Raw genomic sequence first — 16710 nt, 5'->3', positions numbered from 1 at the left:
ATTTTTTTTTTATTGAAATCTCATGAAATAAGATGTTATCATTTGGCCACATTTAAATCCATTTAAAATAAACACTTGTATTTCTCATCCATAGCAAATTTTCTTCCACTGTTTCTGACAATTCCCTCTTGTCCTTTTTTCCATATCACCTAATAATCAGTGATGATTAAACCCACTGACCTCCTTTTCTATTTCTCACCTTTTCTTTTATTTCTCTCTTTCAATTTTGCTATGTAGTCTGTCCTTTCAACTTTGTCTTCTATCATATCTAAATAAATAGGGGTTTTTTTGTATTTTTAAGATTTAATTTGTTATTGTGTGCCACTAGATTTAATGATGTGTGACGATAACAAGTTAATTGCATTACAGTACAAGATAAAATTTCAAATTAAAAATCAACTTCAAATTAAGCATCAGATCAATCTTCTTTGGACATTCTCTACCCCAGGAAATCATTTTCTTGCTGTCATGTCAAGTACCTCTTTTGGATCTAATAAGATAGGACAGATATTATGTAGCAGAATCACATGCTTCAGAATAGGAGGAACACAATACATAGAAAATCCCTAGATTCCCTCAGGTCAGCAAGAAACTAGGGTGGGGAGATCCCACTTTCTATTTTCCTAATCTTCTCTTCCCTGACTCCAGTGTTCCTATTCTTTGCTTACCCTTGGAAACTGACAGATTTTTTTTTTTTAAATTCACATTACTTAAATATGCAGAATAATGTTAATTCTTTTATTTCAACCTCCTCTTTCAGGATCATTCTTTGTACCTTGCTTTTTTTTTTTTAAAGAGAGAGAGAATTTTAATATTTATTATTTTTTTTAGTTTTTCGGTGGACACAACATCTTTGTTTGTATGTGGTGCTGAGGATCGAACCCAGGCTGCACGCATGCCAGGCGAGTGCACTACCACTTGAGCCACTTCCCCAGCCCCTGTACCTTGCTTTTTATCACAACCTAAAACAATGGTTCAGTCAGCCATCTAACAAAACCTGGGACTCTAGTACTAAATATGTTCAGGTGCTCCTGTTCTAGAAACCAGAGATTCAGCACTAAAGAATAGGCCAAAAAGAGAAGAAGAAGAAAATGCTTACCCTAATGGAGTTTGTATTCTAGTGGAAGAAAGAGAGAATATGTAAAATAAATAAGTAAGTAGGACAGTATGGAGAAAACTAAGGCAGAGAAGGAAGTTTGGAATTTTTTTTAATAGAAGGGTCAAGCGAAACCTCTATAAGAAAGTAAAAAGAGTACAGTAGAAAGGGGACAGCGTATCCAACCAGATGACTGAAATTTACATTTTTGATGCTTCAATATCGACCCCAAACATTTAGATGCAATTTAAAAATATCCTTTCAGGAACAGACATAAGTGTTTAATAAGCAAAAAATGAGAGGTGCTAATCCAAATCAGATCTCAAAGTGTCCAGAGGACCGTCAAGCCACCCCAGGACCTCTGGTAGCTGGGGATATCAAGTCAAGTGAGACTTTTGTAGAAGAGACCAGAATCTTCAGCATTTTGATCACCACATATACATTTGTGAGGATCTTCTGTTTCTTTAAACTAATCTCTTATTGAACCACAGCAACTAGCCATTTCATTTTCTTACAGGATAACACCAACATCAGCCTAATTTTTAAATATGGGGAGAGAAAACAAGAACCAAAACAGAAAAAATAAACCATATTTTCTTTCGAATAATATCATGGAGAATACACTGAATGAGGGGAAAAAAAAAATGGAAGAGATTTCTTCCCATACTGAGTGATCGTTCTTAGCACAGAAGAATTGAAAAGTAGATCTGACTTATGTTTCTTTCATGCTCTTAAAGGATGCTGCAAATCTCTAAATTACATAATTAGAAATGCTTTGAAATCTCCATTTTAAACAAAGATGGAGTTGGGCTTACAACAGATAAAATGACAAACGACAGAAACTCAAGTCTGGCTTCACTGTTTACTTTCTCCCCAGAATGTCATGAAAAGATAAAAAAGAGAAGAAAATATTAAAGAAGTATACCTTCTATGCCTAGACTTTGATCATAATACTGCCCCAAATTGTCAATTTGTTATTTTTACTTTTGAATATTTGATTTCATAGAAATCAAGTGACATGAACACACAATGATCCAAATCATTGGATAAAATAATCAAAAGTTAATCCAGCCATGTCGGTTGCTTTATTGTATGATTGAGAGACAGATAGAAAATCTTAGGTCACTAAAAGCTTGACAAGGTTTATCATATTTACTTACACAGCAAATTCTTTTATCAGAACAAGCTACTGTAAAAATAAAGTGGGGAAAAAACATTCACTGAATTAATACTCTGAACTTGCTAAAACCAAACTGGGGAGGAAGTTCCTTTTAAAACTATTCATTTGAAGAAGCCCTGCAAGTTACCTGCCTCAAGTTGAAATCTTCTGTTTTCTACTGTGGGAGTCTTTGATGTTAAATGCACCCACATTCACCTGCTCCAGTAGGATACAGTATGCATATCTGGATTTTGTCACTTATCCTTTTTGACAGAAATCACATGGGTACTTGCCTACTTTCCCAAAAAGGCTGTGAGATCCTCTCAAATAAGAACCAAATCTTGGCCTTTGCGCAGTATCTAGTAACTGTGTGGTCTTTCCATTTGAACTCATTACCAGAACAATAATATTAGAAAACAGGTGTTGAGCATCTACTATTCCAGGAAGCAGCATCATTATCTGTAATAGACATAGCACCTAGAAAAGGTGGGGCCTTTGGGTACAAAATAAGGTGTGGGATAGCTGGGTCAAATGGTGGATCCATTCCAAGCTTTCTGAGGATATCCAAAGTGCTTTTCAGAGTGGTTACACCAATTTGCAGTCCCATCAGCAATGTATAAGTGTACCTTATTCCATACATCCTCACCAACATTTATTGTTGCTTGTATTCTTGATAACTGCTATTCTGACTGGGGTAAAATGAAATCTCAATGTAGCTTTAATTTGCATTTCTCTAATTGTTGAACATTTTTTTATATATCGTATTTCTTCTTCTGTGAAGTATCTGTTCAGTTCCTTTGCCCATTTATTGATTAGATTATTTGTTTGTTTGTTTTTGGCATAAGTTTTTTGAGTTCTTTATATATCCCACTCCTTGGTTTGTACCGAAAGGACTTAAAATCAGCATACTATAGTGACACGGCCACATCAATGTTTATAGCAGCTCAATTCACAATAGCTAAATTATGGAACCAACCAACCTAGGTGCCCTTCAACAGATGAATGGGTAAATAAAATGTGGTATATATACTCAATGGAATATTACTCAGTCATAAAAAGAACAAAATTATGACATTTTCTGGTAAATGGATAGAACTAGAGAATATCACACTAAGTGGAATAAGCCAATCCCCAAAAACCAAAGGCTGAATGTTTTCCCTGATATGTGGAAACTAACTTCACAATTAGGGAAGACTAGGAGTACTTTGGATTAGACAAAGGGGAATGTATGGGAAGGGACAGGGAATGGGAATAGGAAAGATAGTACAATGAATCAGACATTACTATCCTGTGTGCATATATGATTATATAACCAGTGTAAGTCTTCTTCATGTACAACCAGAAGAATGAGAAGTTATACTCTGTATATGTGTAATATGTCAAAATACATTCTACTATCATGTATAACTAATTAGAACAAATAAAATATGAAAAACAATTTTTTAAAAAATAAAGAAAAGGTGGGAACTCTGCTGATTTTTTACAGATGAGAAAACTGAGGTTCAGAAGACATAAGTCATTAGTCTAAATGTACACAAACTAGCAAACATGGAAGATCTAGGGTCCCACCCTAGACGCATGCTGACACTTTGCATCACACTCTATCTCCTAAAGACAGAGGAGTGAGAAGTCTCAAAAGGAGCAAAGAGGAGGTCATTTTTCTATTACTATTTCCAGGAAGTCTAAGAGAACATACTCGGGACATTGTAAGGTGCGTTGATGTAGACGTCCTCTTACAACCACAACCCTCTCTCCGTTTACCAGCTCCAGCATACCACAAATCACAGTGGCCACAGCCCTTTCATCTTTATCCCAGTCACACTTAGAAAGAATCAAGACTCCATTCTTTCTCTATTTCCCTTTTGGGAAATTTTTTTCAGACAAACAAAAATATAGCAAGTAAACCACACACTGAGGTTAAAGAGAAGAATGTATAAATGTATTCTGTTTTGCTGACCCTCACACTGCTCATACTTATGAAGCATCTTGCCAGAGAGCATATCCTACAGAACAAGTCAGAACTGGGCATGCAGAATTTTCAGCAACTCCTGACCACTTCTAGCCTTGTTTCGAGTCTGACCCAGGTAAGCCTCTCACACATGCTGATGTGCAAAGGTCCCACTTTGTTCAGGCTTTGGCTTGTTATCTCACCCAGCAAAATGATCTCAGGGTTTATGTGGAATGGTGTACATAAAGGGCCTGAGTTACATAAGGCGATCAAATCAAAACCTGCCCTGGGCATCTTTGGAAGGCTGTCAATTAGCCTACTTCATTCTGGACAAAAAGAAATTAAAGTCCTGGCAATTATTTACAGCAAACCTTAAGTTCCTGAGCTGATTAACACCAATACTGAAGGGGGGAGGGGAGGATCAAGGCAGGATGTGTTGGGTGCTGCAGCTTGCACGGATTAAACCCCTCTTGTCATATTCTATATCGTTGTACTGTAGTTATAGTAAATGTTCCTTGTAATGCATTTTCAAGTACAAAAATTGCTTCAGAAAAGAGCATTTAGAAAACTAATTCTATTGAAACCAATGAAGTGTTGACACATTGCCTGATGCAGATTTGTTTAAAGAGGCTTGTTTTAGTTATAAAAGTGCAGTCCTGGAGGCGAAAATCAGTGACTTCTCAGTCTGGCAATGGAGCCAACAGAACAGCAGTATGTTCAGCCAGCACCCCTCATTAATCCTTTCCCGGAACTCTACCCTCGTTACCTTCTCTCTTGCCTGCTTCTATAGAATTTCAGACCTGCTGCCAGCCCAGGAACTCACTCAGAAACCATTCATTACTCAGGCAAGGCATTTAGAATGTTTGCTGATGTGTCGGTGAATAGGAACACAGTGTAAATCTAGACGGAAGAGTGCTCTTTTTTGTCATCTGAATTGATCCTACCCGATGTGTTCCATAAGGTTAGAAATCACCAGGGGTTTGGACACCCTCATCTTTCTGAAAGTAACATTTCACTGTGCCCAACCTGGGAAGAAAATATATAAAAAAAAAAAAGTGGGGGGGATGGAGAATGTTTGCAGCTGAAAAGAGAGATACAGCATTAAGTAAAAAGCTGATTATTCACCTCAAAGTAGGCCATTGGCTCCCACAGAAAACCCTCAGTGCCCGCAGCCCCTGCTGAAATCAAAACATAAAAGCAGGCATCTCTTGCATGCTAAACAGCCTCCTCCGTGTGGTCAAATTAAGCAGTTTAGGAAACCGTTAATGAATGAAGGGAGTGGTCAGCACAGAAGGCTGGTACAGATTTTCCAGATAAACACAGTCAAAGGGGAAATAGACAGCAGCCATTGTGAGGGGGTGGCTCCGTGTTTCAGAGCTGCTTTGCCCCCTGAAAGGCATTAGGGGGGGTTCACAACGAATCAGGTGGAAACGGGGGTTCTGGTACGGTGGATGGAAGCGTGCTTCCTTTTGTTCACGTGGATAATGAATTCATCAGAATAACTGTGGCTCTTTACAGAGGTGGCCATCTGTCTGGAAACACGATGGAGTGATTCTTGTCCAAATTCAATGCCTGGAATAACCAGTACATCTCACAGATGTTAGGTCATCAGATTTTTTTTTTTTTAATCGAGGTAAAATGCATGTGACATAAAATGAATGAAAGTGAGTAGTCCAGTGACATTTAGGATATTCAGAATGTGATGTAACTATCACCTATTCCCAGTAACAAAATATTTTCACCACCCCAAAGGGAAACCTCAGAATCATTCAACAGTTAGTCGCCCTTCCTCTCTGCCCTCATGCTCTGGTAACTACGGATCTACATTCAGTTTATGGATTTAACTACTCTGTTGTTTTCTATAAGTGAAAATTACAGGTGGCTTTTGTGTCTGGCTTCTTCACTTAAAGTTTTCAGGTGTCATCCCTGTTGTAGCATGCGTCAGTATTTCATTCTTTTTTAGGACTAAGCGATATTCCATTGTGTGGCTATGTAACAATAGGTTTATCAGTTCCACCTTTCAGTGATTGTGCATGGTGATCCTATAACATGCACGTGCATGCGTTTGTTTGAGTCGCTGTTTTCCATTGAGAGCGGGGGGATGTATATATACCTAGGAGTGGAATGACTGGATCTTATGGAAATTCTGTGTTTATCAGTTTGAGAAACCACCTGTTTTCCACAGCAGCTGACCCAGTTTTCATTCATATTACCAGTGTACCAGAGTTCCAATTTTTCCACATCCTTGCCAACACATTTTTCACTCCTTTTTATTATAGTGATCTTAGCGGATATGAAAGTGGTACCTCATTTGGTTTTCATGTGCAGTTCCCCAATGACCAATGATGTTGAGCATCTTTTCAAGTTCTTCTTGGCCATATGTATTTCTTGTTTAGAGAAACACGTGTATCCTCCCCTGTCCATTTTCTTACATCGTGTTGTTTGACTTTTTATTATTAAGTTTTATATCATCAGATTTTAAGTCTTTATGTGTCACAGATAACCACAGCTACCTGCACTGAGGACTAAAAGGATAAAATAATCAGAACTTGTGGTTATTGTGATTATCAAGTTTTCAGTTATACAGACTGTTCTGTTATAGATTTGGTGGTAAAATGAGAAACCATTGGTTTTGAGGATAGAGCAGAGTGCTCCTCAACTGTCTGCCTGTGTGAACTGAAATAAGTGACTTGCCTTCTCTGAACCTCAGGTTTTTAAATCTATAAAATGAGTCTCACAATGCCTAGTTATTAAATTTGGGGGATCAAATTAGCAGAAAACTTGTGACCCCTAGAAACCATTCAAAAAATATAATTTCTGCTCATCTCTTTACAATAATCATGGGCACATGAAAAGCAAAAGTCACATTTTAATCTGTTAGAAATTTGATTCACAAGAGGATTTTACAGTGAATTCAATTCTACATACAAGCATTGTTTTGTAATTAATCTTCTGGGTATTCTGGGTATTCTGCTATATATTTATTTTTCTATATTACACATCAGGTTTTATTTTTTTCAGAAGTTACCAATCTGTTTTTAACTAAGAATGTGTGGATTGATTTAATTGTAGTCACAAATTGGCCCACAAACCCTCTAAGACACAGAGCAGTCAGAGCTACAGAACTATAGACATCATTCTCATCCCGAATCCGATGAGCAGGGCCATCTGGAGCCAGGAGGAAGGAGACAGTACAGGACTGACCCTGGGCAGGATTTTGAAATGGAGTGTGGTTTTGTCATTCTCGTATCTTTCTCCTTCCTACCAGCTGGGTCCCTGCCACCTTCAGGTCCCCCTGGCCTGTTGAAACACCCGCCTCTATAAGCCAACTCTGCAGTCCTTCAAAGTCCTCCATGCTATAAAGGGGCTGTATCACCCCAACAAAATGGTAGATTCTTCAGTGTCCATTGGTAAATGAATTCCAAATAGTCCCTTAAACTTCAGAGAAGTGTCTTCATCCTGGAAATACCAGATTTGATAACCCAAATAAATGCCAATTTACGGAATATCAGCATTGTATTCTTCAGAACAAAAAGAGTCCTCCATGAGTTGGCCTCTCCTCAAAGTGTTTCTCTGATCCTGTCCTTAATCCTGGCTTCCTTGCTTTCTTCCCTTATGAACCAAAGTTCTTTAAGCAAACCTGCAGGTTCTTTGTGGAGCTTCTCATACCTAGTGCTGGTGATCAGAGCCAATGGGAAGACGGGTCTGCTCTGTAGGCATTGCATGGAGAGGACTTTGTATCTTTCAGGTGGTTCAAAATTTAGGGCAGCCTCCGCTGGGTTTGGATGATCCGACATGCATAACCACCCTAAATTCACAAAGAAATTTTGGGGTGTCACGTATGGTAACACATCCCTACATGTTTTGTGATTTTTTTATGTCTTTGCTTTTTTAAATGCATTCTCCTCCTTTTAGAAATTCCAGCTGACAAATATCCCTATTCCATGTCACATATAAGGAAACTAAGACCTAAAAGTCTTAAGGAAGTCTTCTGCAAGGTGATTCAGCTAGTAAATAGTAGTGCCAAAGTTCCAACCTAGATCTGTCTGTCTCCTTTCAGAGCTTGAATACTTAATCACTACACTATGCTACCCCCATCAATCTGTTATCCCAGAATCTTGGCCCCCATGCAGACCACTGAGACCACCAAGTCACTCTTCAAAGGCAGGTGTTCTGAGTGGTCATTATTTACATACCTCATTGTATTTAGATCCTCTAAAGAAACAGAGCCATGGGAATGTACACATATGTATCTAAGCTATGTTCCAGAAATCCCATTCTCTGGTGTGTGCCCCAGTTAGCTGGACCAAGGAATCCCTCTCAGATTTCCTCTGAGGCAAAGAGGCTGATGCAATGGTTAATTGGTGCAGTCAAGTCTCAGTGGAGGGAGACACAGTTTCTTGGCCCACAGTTTAGGGTTTCATGCTGATCTGGTTGACACTGTTCAGATCAGTTTGACCCAGCACGGCAGTAGTTTCCTTTGATCTGTAGTCTAGTAATTTGACCCATTCAGATGGATTCCCTATAATAGTTAAGCCAGACAAAACCAAATCAGCACATTTATCTTAATGGGTTTTTTTTTCTTTTTCTTCTCCTCCTCCTCCTCCTCCTCCCTTTCCTTTCTCCTCTTCCTCTTCCTCTTCCATCTTCTGCTTCTTATTATTTGTTTGTTTGGAGGGTTTTTGTTTTGTTTGTTTTCTTATTCATGAGACCTTGCCAATCTTTTGTTAGGAAGAAAAAGGAATCTGTGTATCTGATGGGCTTTGAAATACCATCTGGTGTTTGATGTTATCTGCTCTGTTCTCACAGTGGCATGCTGAATCATATCTTAAAAGTTCAACAACCATTCAGTCACAGTCACCATTCAATATATTGTGTCATTATCAAAGATTTAGATTCACAAAAGCTACCTGGAAACAAAGCACAATTTATAAGCCATTCTCCCTGAGGCTGGCTCTGCTTGCCTGGGATCTGGGATAGGCCTTCTAGTGTGAAGTCTGTTTGTCTGACATTTGTCACTTGCCCTTTGGACGCTCACAGAACTTTTAACCGTGAAAATAGCTGGTTGAATTATACAATTTTATGTGACAAAATAAGCACCACAGCCTTCTTACACAAAGATATAAGTCTGGGCATGCATGACTTTTCTTTTATAAACACCCATATATTGGCAATGAATGTGTGAACAGATAAACTTCATTTCAATCATTAAATATGTGCCAAGAAAGTTGAATATTCACAGATACTCTCTAAGTGTAAAAATCAAGAGGAAAACCCATCACTGGAACAAATCCTGTGAAGCATTATTTTGTTTTAGGAGGAAAGGGGGAAAAAAATTTTTGTAAGAGGAGACCAATTCCAGAATGCATTGTTGGGCAGGTAGGAATATTCCGTAAGAGAAGCACACACCTGAATTTAGTGCAGTTTCATAAGCTTAAGCATTATCATTAAATGCCTGGAAGAAACTTGTGCTTACCGGTTCTATGAAAACAGTGTGGCTTTCTCTTTGCACTTAATGACCAAGATCACTTGTACAAAGCCTGGCAGTATAGTGTTTTATGCAACACTCACAAACAACCTCTCCTAAAATGCATTTTTGCTTTTATACCTCAGTGAACAGCTCTGTTTGAGTAAATGATCCATCTTTGAATCGTGTATACAGAAAGAAGATCAGCGCTGGATTGTTATTTTAATAAACTGGAAGTCTGCCAACATTCTCTGGGAAGAGGACGAGGACATTAATGCTAGCATGCAATCTAGCCCGTGTTTGGATTTAAGACAGAATTTAATCTTCTTTCCTCTTTTCCACCCCCCACTCTTCCTTTCCAGTCTTTCTTCCCTGGATACACAGTCTCTTTTCATGGAGTTAACTCAAGCTGTCTTAAACAGCATGAACTAATAAAGGATGGCATTTTTAAAGGGGGAGTCATTCACAAATGTTGGAATGTGGAACATTTAAAATTCTTTCTATGGTACTTAGTTTAAGAGAGTGGTGATTAATGAGTTTATGTTATCTATCAAAATGCTTCCATCATGCTGCTGATGTGACATGGGATTTATGGTAATGAAAACCCTGCAATCCATCTCCGGTATCTAAATCTATCAGCCCCACATTCATACAAAAAGCACTAAATGATATATTTGTACCTATTTGAATGCAAGATCATTTTTAAGAGATTATGTACTGCCAAAAGGGGATGTTCTTAAAATATAGGAAAGGAAACGATTTCCTTTCCAACCTATTGCTCTAGTGAGCATCATACTACGAATATTGATCTCTTCCTGGGGTGGGAGGGAATACTGAGCAGATGATGATCACATGATTAGCCTAGTAATGTTCAATGAATTTCCTGTAATTTTCTTGGAACTCCTTTGAAACAGATTTACCAAGGGTCATACAGATTTTCTTCTGGACAATTTGTAATTGCTCTTCATGCAACACATCTTAAGAAGAGAAAATCCACTACTACCTTGAATAAAACTCACTGTGCCAGCCAAGAGAACTCCAAACAGTCCAATAAAAAGCTTAATCCATTCTCAACAGCTGGAGGGAACTATGTGCGCCATTCAGTTTGCTTTCCTTATTAGGTAGTTATTTGTATTTTTGTGAGGCCTGAAGAAAAGATGAAAATGTGTTTGCAAAACTTACCTATGTCTTGCTTTCCAACACCCTCTCAAAATGGTACCAAAGGATAAACACAACATGTCCAATCAGCACAGGGGTGTGTGAATATATTATAGGAAGGGGCCCTGGATGGCGTTTCGAAAACAAGGTCTCTCAACATGATGAAGGGTGTTAATTAGCTGTGAGGTGTGCTAAAGAAATTTGTGCCTGTAAATAGTGAAAATACTGAACCTTGCAAGTGATTTACTATAAAAATAATTAGACCCAATCAAATGTATAGTCCTAAAAATCTCAATCTCCATCACTGACACTCTGAAATGCTTTGATGAATGAGAGAAGAGAAAGAGGAGTTAAACCCAGAAGAAGCAGACATTTTCAAATAACTCTGCTGAGTAAAATTGTGCACTTACATGCCCGGATGAGGGAGGTGGAAAACCACCGCTCTTTGCATCATGAGGATCTCTCTAGATTCTTATTTTGTGGGGAGTCATTTTTGTCAGGGTCATCTACAAGTCAGGCATTTGGGTGCCTATGATTCTAAGTTAATTCGATTTTGTATGCTTTGGCAAGCAGACAAAGAGCCCTGGAGTGACATATTTTTCTTAAGGCAGAATTTCTACCTCCACTAAGCGTGGACACAAGCTTAGTGTGTTCCAGAAACAGCACAGGCTTGTATTTCCTTGCCATTTTCCCTGCTGCTTTTGCTACTTCTGCCTTGGCGAGATGCAAAGGATTGAGAAACACAGCTAAAGAGAAAGGAATCCCAGAGGCCATGGAAGGCGAGTGGTAACAAGCCAGTGTGTGTCTTCTGTCTTACAGCATCAGGCTTGAATGGGGTGGGGAGGCTTGTTAAAAACCACAAAAACTGCTTGCCTGTGCAGCAAAGAGATTCTCCTCCCCCTCCTCCCACTACCAACACTGCAGAAAATGCCATCTATCAAAATGCTCTTAAAAGCAGTCCCTGATGATGCTGGAATAAAAAGGCTGTTATGACAACTGTGAGATGGGAGGAGCCTCTTTCCACCCAGCTGTCTGTCAAGCTGGGCATCAGAGACCCTTTAGATTAATAGGGTTATCCCAGTTGACAGTCCTTGTTCTGTCTTATGGCCCCCACCCCAAACTACCTCCAATTGCCCTCAGGTTGGCCCTGGGGTCAAAGTTACAGAAAGGGTAAGGTCATTTCCTCTTGGTAATGCCAATCTTGTTATTTGTGTTTGTTTTTTCTTTTTTTTTTTTTCTTTTTTCACTTTTTTTGTCTCTGTTTCTGGCATCATTGATCTTACTCTAATCCAACCAGGATCATCATCTTTATACTCAGAAGTGACCCAAGATTAAGAAAGAAATGAGCATTTTCAGGTTTTAAAAGCACTTTTCTAGTTTACACTGAGATTAGTTTCAGTTTAGAAGAAATAATAAAATGTCAATATGATCATTCTGGGAATGTTCTCTGCCCCACTAACTCTCAGCATTCGAAGGCAATAAATAGTTCATTTGTTTGTGGCATTGGGGGCAGTTTGTTTGCTTGTTTGTTTGCCATCTTAGCAAGAAAATCACGAAAGTTTGACTCTTCAAAGACAGGCTTTTCTATTACCAGAGAGGAGATAAAAGAACATTACGTTTGTTATATGATTATAAGAAGAAAAATCAAAACACCATAATAAATCATCTTTTAATTGTTTAAATTTCAGAGCACAAAAAGAAAGAACAATGAATTTCAAGCAAAAACTACCATCCAATATTTGTTCCTCAAGCAGAGCTACAAAGAGTAGAAATTTATTCAAGCCATAGAACCAACTTTAAAGATTTTATGCCTCCAAATATCAATGTTTGGAGACTTCCTTACCAATGTCCCTGCCACCACAAACATTCAGAACTCTCAGAGTCCTGACCATGAGGATGAAAAAGAGTTCCAAGATCAGAAATAATACTATCATGGCTAGTCACACTGGCACACTGGAAATAGAGGGAAAAGGAAAAATTAATAATACTGATGTGTTTTCATTTGAAATTTTAATATTTCGTTCGTCCTGGAATTTTACATTAATTTTTTTTTTGTTTTTTAAATATTGCATTAAAAATTGATTTATCTTAGCTACTGAATTTTGGGTACCCCTAAATTCTGTAATGGAAGCAAGTATCTGACTGTTCTCACTCACTTCAACTCAGCCCCCTGTCCTGCCCTCAGAGAAAAATAAAAAGTAGAACCATTGATGTCAAGCGATTTCTTAAACTTAGCAAGTCTAAATAGATATAAACTAAAGACTAGTTTTTTAAATTCTTGAAATCATCACTCATTTTCTGAAATACCTGTCAAAGTTCTTAAGACTCTGGGACATTTTATGAGCATAAGGTGAATTATTTAGAGATGATATGGGGGAATTTTTTTTCCCCCTTCTTACTTGATGTCAGTAGAATTCCAACTATTTAGTCTGTGATGTTCATCACCTCATAAGGTAGAACACAAGTCCCAGAACAATGGGGAGAATTGAATGGCTGGACGTTTTGTTAAATATATAGCAAAAAAGTTCCCAAAGTGATGTTGTTTAATTCCAAGAGCCAAGTGACTATGAAAGGAAATGTTTTTCTCTGTTCAAAAGTTAATATTTTTATATCAAGAAACAAAACTTTAAATACTTAGTCATGGTGTTTGTACCTTAAATCACACAATGGGGAGAAAATGGGGTGCCACAGAAGCCTAAGGGTGAATAAGGATCTCAGGGAATGTGATAAAATGTAGATATCAACAAATGTCTGAGAAAGGGTCTTGCACCTTTTCCCTACAGAAGTGTAGAATTGCCAAGTATTTACCAAAACACCAGGAAAAAGAGATTATCTTCTAATATGCCATTTTTTTTTTATCTTGAGAGATTATACACCATTCTGGGTATGTTCTAATAATTGTCCTGTTCCAATAATTCACAGGACTCAGTATAGAGAAATTAAAGTTCATTTCTTTGTAATTAAATGACCCAAACTTTGGAAAATCCACTTTTATGGTGGTAAATTTAAACTTGTCAGGATAAACTCAGCCACATCAAAGTTAGAACAAGTTTTATTTGTTATAAATTTCTGCCAAATCAGAATCAGTATTTTAAAACTTTATTCTGCCATTTCTCTGAAGAATAATATATTAACAAGAAATGAACAGAGCACTTTTACCTGCCAAGTTTGAATTATTTCACTTAATCTTTACATCAACTTCTGGAAGAAAACAGTATTATTATCTTTAATTCTGTAGTAAGGTGTAGAAATAGACACAGAGAGAGGCCAAGTTACTGAAGGTCATATAGCTAGCAGGTGGTAGAACTATACACCCAAGGTCTGAAGGGCAGTTTGGATGAGTGTGTCAGCTTTCCAGTACTATAACAAAATGCCTATGTCAATCAACTTAGAAAGAGGAAAGGTTTAGTTGGGCTCATAGTTTTAAATGTGTTACTTCATAGTCACTTTGTGCCTGTGACAAGACAGTTCATCATGGTGGGAGCATGTGACCACTCTCATGGGAATTAGGAAAAGGGTCCCAATATCCCCTTCCGGACACTTCCCCAGTGACCTAACTTTCTTCCATCAGGCCCCACCTAATATAGATTCCACCCCTTCTTAATAGGAATACATGGTAGTGACCAAGGCTTGAACACATGAACATTTAGAGGACACCTTTCCAGACCACAGCAGTGGAGTTCAAGGGAAATCTCACAGAGCTCTCTCTTCCATGCCAACATGGAGCTCTGCAGCCCTGGATGAGCTCTTCAGTGGATGAGAGTAGGCACATAGTTCACAAGAACCCAGTTGTCAAGCTAACAAAATGAGTGCTTTAGGGCAAGAGACCCAGAATGGAAGCCAGAGAGGACAGGACTAAATCCAGATGCGACGTATAGATAATATACAAGACCGCAGGAGCATAGAGAATGCAAAGAATGTGGAGAGAAAATATGACAGGATAGGGGCACTCACTCTGGAGACTACTTGGTCAGAATTCCAGTTCCATTCCTTGGGTCATTTTGTGTAACATGACTTCCCTATGACTTGGTATCGATACATATAAAGACAGTAACGTTGCCTACCTATAGAGTTAAATTAATGTATAAGTATTATATGGCAGATATAAGTACTCTTGAAAAGCATTTGCTGTAATATTGTTACATCTGAAAGGAATAAAGAAAAACAGTAATAGAAGGAAAACATAACTAAAATTTATCACATAGAAATATATGTTAAACTCTAGGGATTGAGTCTACCTTGATGAGTTTAAGTCTTCCACTATTTAAGAAAAGCAGAAATTCCTAAAGCTAAGTTCAGTTTAATTACAGAGAAAAAAAAAAGAAACTTAACACTGCATCCATTGGGAGATAATTCTCCTTGGTTTTCCTATTTCTATGCATCTTGGGAGGAGAGCCACTTGACTTCTCTTAATCTGTACTATCTTATCAAGGATGTTTATACAATAAAAGGCCTTGAAAGACATAGTATTCTTCTCCAAAGAAAAGACAGAATGTTTGTTTATTGTCCAGTAAAATTAAGTTAATGCGTCTTTCTAGGGCAGTCAGACAGGCATATTGTCCATTTTAGAAGGCTCAGGTTCCCTAGACTCAGGGTTCCTTTCCTGTAACACAACCCACTGTGAGTCAGGCATCACCTCTCCTTCTTTGTGGAGCTCTTTAAGAATTAATTGGGGCTTAGGGATCTAGGGCAAATGTTGATATTGTGGTTACTGCTATTGCTGTGAATAATAAATAGTTCTTTTTCTCTGACCTAGGAGTTTCATGCTTTCGCCTATCATCCATGAAACTATGGTAGGATAACTTGTTAGCTTGAAAGTAGGGTAAAACCTCAAAAAATATCACACAAATTTAGTATATTATATAATTAGTATATTACCTAAATAAATCAAATTATTCAATGTTATACAATATAACTTTAAAAGTTCATAAGAATACTAAGTTTTACTTTTGCAATTTTTCAGTGTTTTGTTCTCAGGCCATCTGTTATATATACTTATTTTGTTCTTTATCTAGACAGTGTCCCTTAGAAAAAAATTTGTATGTAATTAAATAGTAATTAAAGGTTTATGCTAGTGACCATAGATGACTAAATGTGGTACATTCTGAACACATACACAGCGCAAGAGCATATCATTACCTAAAATAAGAACACTGTACAATACAAATTTTTCCAAGAGGGCAAATTCCATTTCTCCATCTGCTACATTCAGATGAGGTTATGGAATCAGAATATATTAACATTCAAAATTCAAGTTCAAGATAGCACTAAGAAGAAAGTAACAAGAGCAAATGGTGAATCCAAGACAATTATAACAACCATGATTTTATTATGTCTAAAAAGAGAGATGAGACACATTTTTAAGATTATTTAAATAAGGGTACTACAGATCAACTGTTTAGATTTCTTCTAAAATCATAAAACAATCTTGGAGTGGTGGCACACATCTCTAATCCTAACTATTTGGGAAGCTGAGGCAGAAGGATCAAAAGTTTGAGGCCACCTGGACAACTTAACAAGACCCCCATGTCAAAAATAAAATAAAAAGGGGCTGGGAATATAGCTCAGTGGTAGAGCACTTACCTTGCATGCACAAGGTTCTGAGTTCAATCTCTGTGCCACCAAAAATATATGCAAAATAAAATAAAAACATACCATGAGATCATGAAAGTAAACACACAGGATATGTATTCACAACAGCCCAGACATAGAAGAAAGGAGTCAATGTTTTTCACTGGCTCCACCCAAGCCTGGCCATTCTGGAATAACATGTTTCTACCATCTGCCCATTTGTGAATGACTTGTAGAAACTGACATCTAAAATAACTTGATGGGGATAATTAAACCTAACCAGTCTTGGCTACTTTCTAAAATGTCATAAT

Source organism: Callospermophilus lateralis, chromosome 5, assembly GCF_048772815.1.
Source record: "Callospermophilus lateralis isolate mCalLat2 chromosome 5, mCalLat2.hap1, whole genome shotgun sequence".
Taxonomy (NCBI): domain Eukaryota; kingdom Metazoa; phylum Chordata; class Mammalia; order Rodentia; family Sciuridae; genus Callospermophilus; species Callospermophilus lateralis.
Note: the sequence above shows the minus strand (reverse complement) of the source record.